The sequence below is a fragment of the Odocoileus virginianus genome, chromosome 24 (assembly GCF_023699985.2).
Source record: "Odocoileus virginianus isolate 20LAN1187 ecotype Illinois chromosome 24, Ovbor_1.2, whole genome shotgun sequence".
Lineage (NCBI taxonomy): Eukaryota > Metazoa > Chordata > Mammalia > Artiodactyla > Cervidae > Odocoileus > Odocoileus virginianus.
Genome location: NC_069697.1, coordinates 13201549 through 13210224, shown reverse-complemented (window position 1 = coordinate 13210224; position 8676 = coordinate 13201549).

Sequence of the window (8676 nt, the reverse complement as noted above, 5' to 3'; positions counted from 1 at the left end):
GCTCTCTGTAATACTTTAAATGTGATCCTACCCCTTACTTCTGCCTTGTTGTACTCATGTTCTAATAAAAGCTGTAACAATATGTACTTTATAACCCCCTTGGAGGAGGAAATGGCAACTCACTCCAGTATTCTCGCCGGGAAAATCCCATGGACAAAGGAGCCTGGTGGGCTACAGTCCAAGGGGCCACAAAGGGTTGGATGCGAATGAGCATACTCACACTTTATAAACATTTTATATACATTATTTAATAAAACCTCCCTATAAGTAGGGTACAGTAGGTACTATTATTTTACTAAAGTTAAAGGTGAAAAAAACTGATGCTTCAGGGGCTTAGTAGCCTGGATAAAGTCACATGCTAGTAAGTGAATTTGAAACCAGTCTGCTTGTCTTTAGCGCCTGAGCAATATTTGATGCCTTAGCATAGCTGTATTTAAAAATAAATTGGCTACTGTATCAGGCAATGGTATCTAAATAAAATGACACCTTAATTACTTCCCAGCATTCCTGATAATATAACCTACTCCAAAATTGACAGCAACTTACTAAGCACCCCATTGTAGTGTGGAACAGTTTTCTAATGCATATCCTTTGTGTTTTACTCTACTTTAAACTGTTTCACTTGAATGAAGAAGAATAGCTTTAAAGAGAGAGAGAGCTGTTTGTTGACAAGATGTTGTGATGATTAAGGCTCCAAAATATTCTTACTATTTTTCCACTTAAAAACTTCAAACAAGTTATATGCAATTCTGTTCAGTTCAGTTCAGCACTCAGTCATATCCGACTCTTTGTGACCCTATGAATCACAGCAGGACAGGCTTCCCTGTCCATCACCAACTCCCGGAGTTTACTAAAACTCATGTCCATCGAGTCGGTGATGCCATCCAGCCATCTCATCCTCTGTCACCCCCTTCTCCTCCTGCCCCCAATCCCTTCCAGCATCAGGGTCTTTTCCAATGAGTCAACACTTCGCATGAGGTGGCCAAAGTATTGGAGTTTCAGCTTCAGCATCAGTCCTTCCAATGATCACCCAGGACTGATCTCTTTTAGGATGGAATGATTGGATCTCCTTGAAGTCCAAGGGGCTCTCAAGAGTCTTCTCCAACACCACAGTTCAAAAGCATCAATTCTTCAGTGCTCAGCTTTCTTCACAGTCCAACTCTCACATCCATACGTGACCACTGGAAAAAGCATAGCCTTGACTAGATGGACTCTTGTTGGCAAAGTAATGTCTCTGCTTTTTAAGATGCTGTCTAGGTTGGTCATAGCTTTCCTTCCAAGGAGTAAGTGTCTTTGTACAGGCCAATAAATATTCTGTTATCTTAAGATGTAATGTTTGAGAATCTTATAGTTCACATACAGTGCTCAAAGTTTTGGTTGTTTATGAATAATGGAAAAAGGAAAAAAAATCTTTCTTAGGAAGAATATATAATGGGTGTAGTAAATAACACTGATAAAATTTTATAGACAGTTCATTGTTTGATAATCTCCCTGAAATAGTTTTGAAAAATTAGGAAATTTTTTACTTTAAATTTTAGGAAAACACATCAAAGTAAGAGCAACTATTAATTAACAAACAACAAAAGTCAAGTGTGTACTCCCTGTTCAATGACCACCCCACTTACTACATCCTATGTCCATTCTTAATATTTCTTCAAGTATGGAAAATAAATTTTGTATTTATCACTGGTGACTGTTTTGTGGTTCAGATAGCTGGTGCTCCAATACCAACTGCCCTTAAATTCCCTGTTAATAAAAAGATAATGTTTTTTGTTTTATTCACTCAAAATCTATTTATTACCTGCTTTTGATTGCAGGAATCTCATAAATCCTACTTCAGATATCACAATTAATTTTTTGACTTGGGCTAATCCCACAAGTAGCTTTGTTGAGGTTAGTTTTGGGCAGTGAAAAGGGGAACATCTGAGCTAAGTTTCTTATTACACTAGCCACACAGATAGGTGTCACTTCATCCAAGCCTGTGGAGTGCCTGCATACATGCATTCTTAGCTGTTCGGACTCCTTGTGACCCATGGACTGTAGCTCACCACTGCCTCCATCCATGGGATTTCCCAGGCAAAATTACTGAAGTGGGTTGCCATTTTCCTCCCCGGGGGATCTTCCTGACCCAGGGATTAAACCCAAGTCTCTTGCGTCTCCTGCATTGTCAGATGGATTCTTTACTATCGGTGCCAGACGGGAAGCCTGTCTAGTGCATGACTTACTTTTATTTAAAACAAAGTTCCACAGACCTTTCAAGGACCTGCAGTCATTGGTTCTTTCTCATTGAAGTTCAGAGTTTTTGCTTTTGCTCTGTCACTCTGTCACTGACTCATTGCAACTGATAACCTCCTTAATAATCTGTGTGCTCTACACCCCTATTTCATCATCAAAAAACTTCCAAGCTCCGTAACTTTTGACAGAATACATCTTTCATCTTCTTTTTGAAACCTTTATGGGGTATCCAGGTGATGAGCCAAGTTTCAGACAAATTAAGAAGATTTGATCTCCACCTGGATACCCTGCACAGATTTCAAAATTCATTTTATACTAAATGATCTGATGAGATGGTTGGATGGCATCACCAACTCAGTGGACATGAGTTTGAGCAAACTCTGGGAGATAGTGAAGGACAGGGAAGCCTGGCCTGCTGCAGTTCATTGCATTGCAGAGAGTTGGACATAACTTAGCGACTGAAAAACAACCTCAAAAATAGTTGCTCCCTTTTTATCTATGTTCAGTGAATGACTACGTTATCTTTTACTCAATTATACCAGAAACCATTAACCAAATCCCAGTGGACTTTCCTCTATACAATTTCTCAAAATCTGTTGATTACAGAATACTATAGATTTCATTTAAAAGGTTAAATTCTTCTGCCATAATGCCCCAGATTTTGGTGTGTTAGACTTCCACTGGCAGAGAAGGCAATGGCACCCCACTCCAGTCCTCTTGCCTGGAAAATCCCATGGACAGAGGAGCCTGGTAGGCTGCAGTCCATGGGGTCGCTAAGAGTCGGACACGGCTGAACGACTTCACTTTCACTTTTCATTTTCATGCATTGGAGAAGGAAATGGCAACCCACTCCAGTGTTCTTGCCTGGAGAATCCCAGGGATGGCGAAGCCTGGTGGGCTGCCGTCTATGGGGTCGCACAGAGCCGGACACGACTGAAGCGACTTAGCAGCAGCAGCATCAGACTTCCACTGGACTGCTGTAGTAACCAGCTGCATTCTTCTGGCTAATAACTGTGATTCACATATTATTGGCTCTTTAAGCTTGGCTTTGGTATTTGCTTCTGGCCTAATTATTTCTTCAGAGTTTTAAATTAAGTTCCCAAATAGCCTCAAGGATTTGTTCAGTCCTTTGACTTTCATGTTGTCTGAATCTTTCCTTTTTTCTCTCATTCTTGGTCTGAAGAAAACCCCCTCAGAACCATAAAATTCATCACTCAGTGACAGATTCTGATATTAAAATCCATACCCTATTTTTTAATATAATACTACTGCAAACATCTTGCCTTTACATAACCTAGTTATAGCTAAAGACTAGTTTCTTTATATTATGCTTACTTCTATGGCTAGAGTTTCATATTTGTTGATCACTCCTTGGAGAGCATCAACTCTGACAATTTCTTCTCATTAAGGTTTCAGATAAACATTATCTTATATGAAGACTTCCCTGAACTACCCTAATTAGATCGTGTCCCTTCTTCTGGCTTCTCACAACTATAGCAAAGCAGTGGTGAATAAGAAAACAGGGATTTTTGTCCTCAGAGGCTTGTATTATTGTGGGATTATATTAGTTAAGGGAACGATAATTTTTCTAAGCAACAAATTCCACATTTCACAGTTCAACAAAGATAATTGATTTTTCACTTATGATAAATCCAAAACAGATATTACTGTATAGCTTGTGTTGGAGTCCACGAAGTGGTGTGGAAACTTAGTTTTCTTATGTCAAAAGAAAATGCACCAGAAAAAGTCAAACTGTCAAGGAAGAAACTGAATAGTGGTCTATGGCAATAGGGTCAAGACTATTATAATAGGAAGGAGAGATTGGATTCAAGGTGACTAAAACAAAAGGTGGGAGACTAGGTCAGCTTGTGGAGGAGTGCTGGACTGCAAGCCTTCTAAAGTAAATGCTGTAAGAAAAGGGAGGTCTGATGCCTATAGTCAAGAAGAAAATTGTTTAAATAAGTTTAGTCAAGCTGGACTTCTCTGGTGGTACATTGGATAAGAATTTGCCTGTCAATGCAGGGGACATGGGTTCAATCACTGGAAGATTCCACATGTCATGGAGCAGCTAAGCCCGTTCACCACAGCTGCTAAGCCTGCTCTCTAGAACCCACAAGCTGCAACTACCGAGCCCATGTGCTACAACCACGGAAGCCCATGTACTGCAAGACGAGCAGTCCCCACTTGCAGCAACTGGAGAAAGCCCATGTGTAGCAATGAAGGCCCAGCACAACCAAAAATAAATAAAATTTAAAAAATCTTTTAAAAAGTTCAATCAAGCTAAGGGAAAACATTATGGGCTTCCCTGGTGGCTCAGGGGTTAAAGTGTCTGCCTGCAATGCCCCATCGCAGGGATCGATTGCTGGCTTTGATCCCTGGGTCGGGAAGATCCCCTGGAGATCTTGGTCACTTCCTGGGTTTTACATCATCTTCACATACCTTTGAAGGTTTCATTGTTTTTCTGTATCAAATAGGTGTGTGGGGGATGACCACGAATAATGCCCTAGGAAGTCCATGGTCTAGTCCTGAAAGTGGCCCATTGCACTGTCACTATCATTCCCCTGACTAAAACTCAGACACAAGACCACATTTAACTGCAAATGGAGCTGACAATAATGCGGATTATTGTATATCCCAAAAGAACATGCAACTAGTTTGACAAAGAGCAATCTTCCCTAGTGTCGCAGATGGTAAAGAATCTGCCTGCAATGAAGGAGACCCAGGTTCAATCCCTGGGTTGGGAACATCCCCTAGGAAATGGCAACCCACTCCAGTTTCCTCGTCTGCAGAATTCCATGGATGGAGGAGCTGGGCAGGCTACAGTCCATGTGATCACAGAGTTGGAAATGACTGTGCAACACAACATAACAACAACAACAACAACAACACCAGCCCCTGCCATAGGATGAAAGTTGAAAATGCAATTGTACAATTAAATTACATGATTACTTTATATAAATTTATCATGTTGCTTTATTTGAAGACCTTTAAGGACCATGTTTGTATCTCTTCCATTTTTGTTTCCTTAGATCTAAGAAAATGTCACACACATAGATACTATGGTACCCAGTAAATATTTGTTAAATGAATCACTGTTGGTGAAGGGTGATATTTTTAGATAACGGTGAAAATTGCTGCCTTTAATCCCACTCCACTGTATCACTTATATTCCCCCAAATCTTTAAAGTTTGTATTGCTTGTATAAATTTCAGTTGACAAAAGTGACAGAATATGCAATGTCCTTATTTTAGAATGATTTGTACTTACTTTTTAGATAGAAAAATAGATCACTTTATAGCTAATCAAAATTACTTTTAAAATTATAATTGTTTGAATTTTATTTTTAAATATTAATTCTTTTCCTTCTATTGTTCACTAAAATAATGGCAGTTAATTAATGAACTATATATATAGTCTTCAGTTTGTTTTCTTAAGTAAGTATACCCATATTGATCCATGATCCTACTCTCTGAGTTTCTTAGTTAAATAACATTTGTTATTTTTTCTGCATATGTATCATTAGAAAACATCTTTAGTGAAAGCTAGAACTAAATAGGTTTATCATCAGGATTCATAGGCAAAGAAAAAAGCCAAATATAAGACCCATGATATGCTTAAATGATTAGGATATTTGGAGGGGGTAAATTTGGTCATTATTTCATGCTTTCTATGTGATATGATCAAACCTAACTGAGATTCAAATTCCAATAGTACTTTTATAACAGATTGTATTCACTACCAATGTTGGTATTATTTTAAACTTTATCTAATTGATTATTTAACATAGCACATATTTAAAAGTATTTTAATTTTACTGATGAAGACAACTGAAGCACAGAAAATTTATATGCATAAGCACCAAGTATTTCATTAGAAAAAATTAAAATTTAAAGCTCTCAATATTTTGACAATTGCACTGCACGTTGAACCATTACATTATCATATATAAAGCATTTTAAGTTTTACGACAATTCATTTTCAAGTTTGTACTTGTACAGAACTTTTGGAATTGGCTTTATAGGGTTTGATTTTTTTGTTTTAATATTGATTTGATTGCATATCTTGTATGGGCAATTCATTACCAAGCTAGAAATAATTCTAGACAATTAGTTGGAATCTTAAGATTTCTGTTCTCTCCTCCTTGTCACATAAGTTGAATGATATTTATATGCCAGTAACATCTTTCAGTTATTGGGCTTGAAAGTTTATTTTGTCTTTTCTTGTACATCCTAATATCTGAATTTCACAGTCCCACATAGAATAAGTCAAGCAGTTTCCATTTTATAGAGGGAAGAATGGAAACACCGAGGGATTCAGAAACTTGATTTAGCATAGCTGGTATGGACAGTTCATTCCCCAGGATGCCTGGAACAACCTGTCCAGTCCCAGATGCGCTTGCCCTGACATTGACATTCTTCCCACTGAGCTACAAGTGTCCATGCTCACTCCCCCAGCTGGGCAGCCCTTGACTAGACTGGAATTAAAGCCTTGTGACTTCTAAAGTTAGGTTATAAAAACTACCATGCTGTGAGGCAGCTCAAGCCTTGTGAAAAGGCCTTCTGTGGGCATTATGGCCCACAGCTAGCATCAATCAACAGACATGTGAAGGGAAGAAGTATTTGAGAGGACTCCAGCCTCAGCTACAATCTGAGAGTAGCTGTGTAAGAAATTCTCAAAAAGAATTCCATCAACCCCCGGAACTGGAAGTGATAATATTACAATAATTGCTGTTGTTTTAAGTCACTGAGCATCAGGGTGATGGGTTCTGTTGCAGTAGTAAGTGGAAGAGCTAGTGATTGTAGCTGAGACGATAAAAAGTCTGATTATCTGTCCTAACCTATTGTGCTCATTCTAGTATGCTACACTGGGTGGCACCCAAAATCTGCATAGAGTCATGTAAAAAGTGAAAATTCAGTCCTGTAACTAGGTATGGTGATGGGTTTTAACTAGACAGATTGTGGTGATCATTCTGCAATTTATATACAAATACTGAGGTATTACATTTGTACACCTAAAACTAATGTTGTATGTTAATTATATCTCATTTAAAACAGAGGAAATCTCATTTACCTAACAGGAAGTTTTGTTATGCTTTCCAGCATAAAATTTCCAACAAAAAGTGATATAAATAATTGATGCTGTGAGTGATGTAAAGAGCTGGATTTTTTTTCTCAGTTCTTATAGTGACAGTTGATGACCTTGGGCAAATCAAATAACTTCTTTTTAGCATTAAATTCAAATGTTATGGCACACCTCTAAATACCCCCTCAGGAAAGACCCTTATAAGAAAATTAACTGAAAGCCACTGCAAGGAGATCCAACCAGTCCATCCTAAAGGAGATCAGTCCTGGGTGTTCATTGGAAGGACTGATGCTGAAGCTGAAACCTCAGTACTTTGGCCACCTCATGCGAAGAATTGACTCATTGGAAAAGACCCTGATGCTGGGAGGGATGGGGCAGGAGGAGAAGGGGACGACAGAGGATGAGACGGCTGGATGGCATCACAGACTCGATGGGCATGAATTTGAGTAAACTTCGGGAGTTGGTGATGGACAGGGAGGCCTGGCGTGCTGCGGTTTATGGGGTCGCAAAGAGTCGGACACGACTGAGCGACTGAACTGAACTGAACTTTGGTTTGCTTCTGAACTATTCAGATTTTGAAGCAACTTCAGAGGGACCACAGTGGCTCCGAGAAAAATCCTTCATTTTTATGTTCCAGTTGCTTGCTAATTAGCAAGAAAAAACAAAGTATACTTAGAGGGTTATAGAGATTTAATAAAATCCTTATGAGTTTATGATTTATATCTTTATTCTAATTGCTTCAATCTGTTATTAATTCAACCTTAAAAGTCACACTCTATGATGGTATAAATATTTACTGTTTGTTAATAAAAAATGTCTCAAGTGTAATTTTCACATTTACTACACTTGTTACATTTTAAAATCATTAAGACTAAACCATGTTTGGTTACAATTTTAAACAAAAGGAAAAGAAAATAGTTCAGGAAGAGAATAAATTCAAGGTTGAATAACAAGTTGGAGTGGCAACTGAAGACCTGACGATATGCAGAAGATGTATTCTATATTATGTTGGACACTTAGATCTGTTTCAATAAGAGGTTTCCTTTCTACACTTAACAAAATAAACAACAAACATGATTCCATATACTGGTTTGCATTTCTGTCACAGGACGATATGCCTGGTGACCTCCATGAATGAATGACACAAAATATTCTTTTATCAAATGGAATCTCAGCTTAAAGATATTTAATGGCTTTCTATTTTAACTATTAATAAATTAAATTCCTTAGCCTGGCACACAAATCCTGAGCTGGGTCTCTGTCTTTTAGAACCTCATCTTCTTCCTCTCTCACTTTTGTTCATGATCCACTATCCACACTAGTCTCCTTGTATTGTGCTTAGAACAGACCACCATTTCC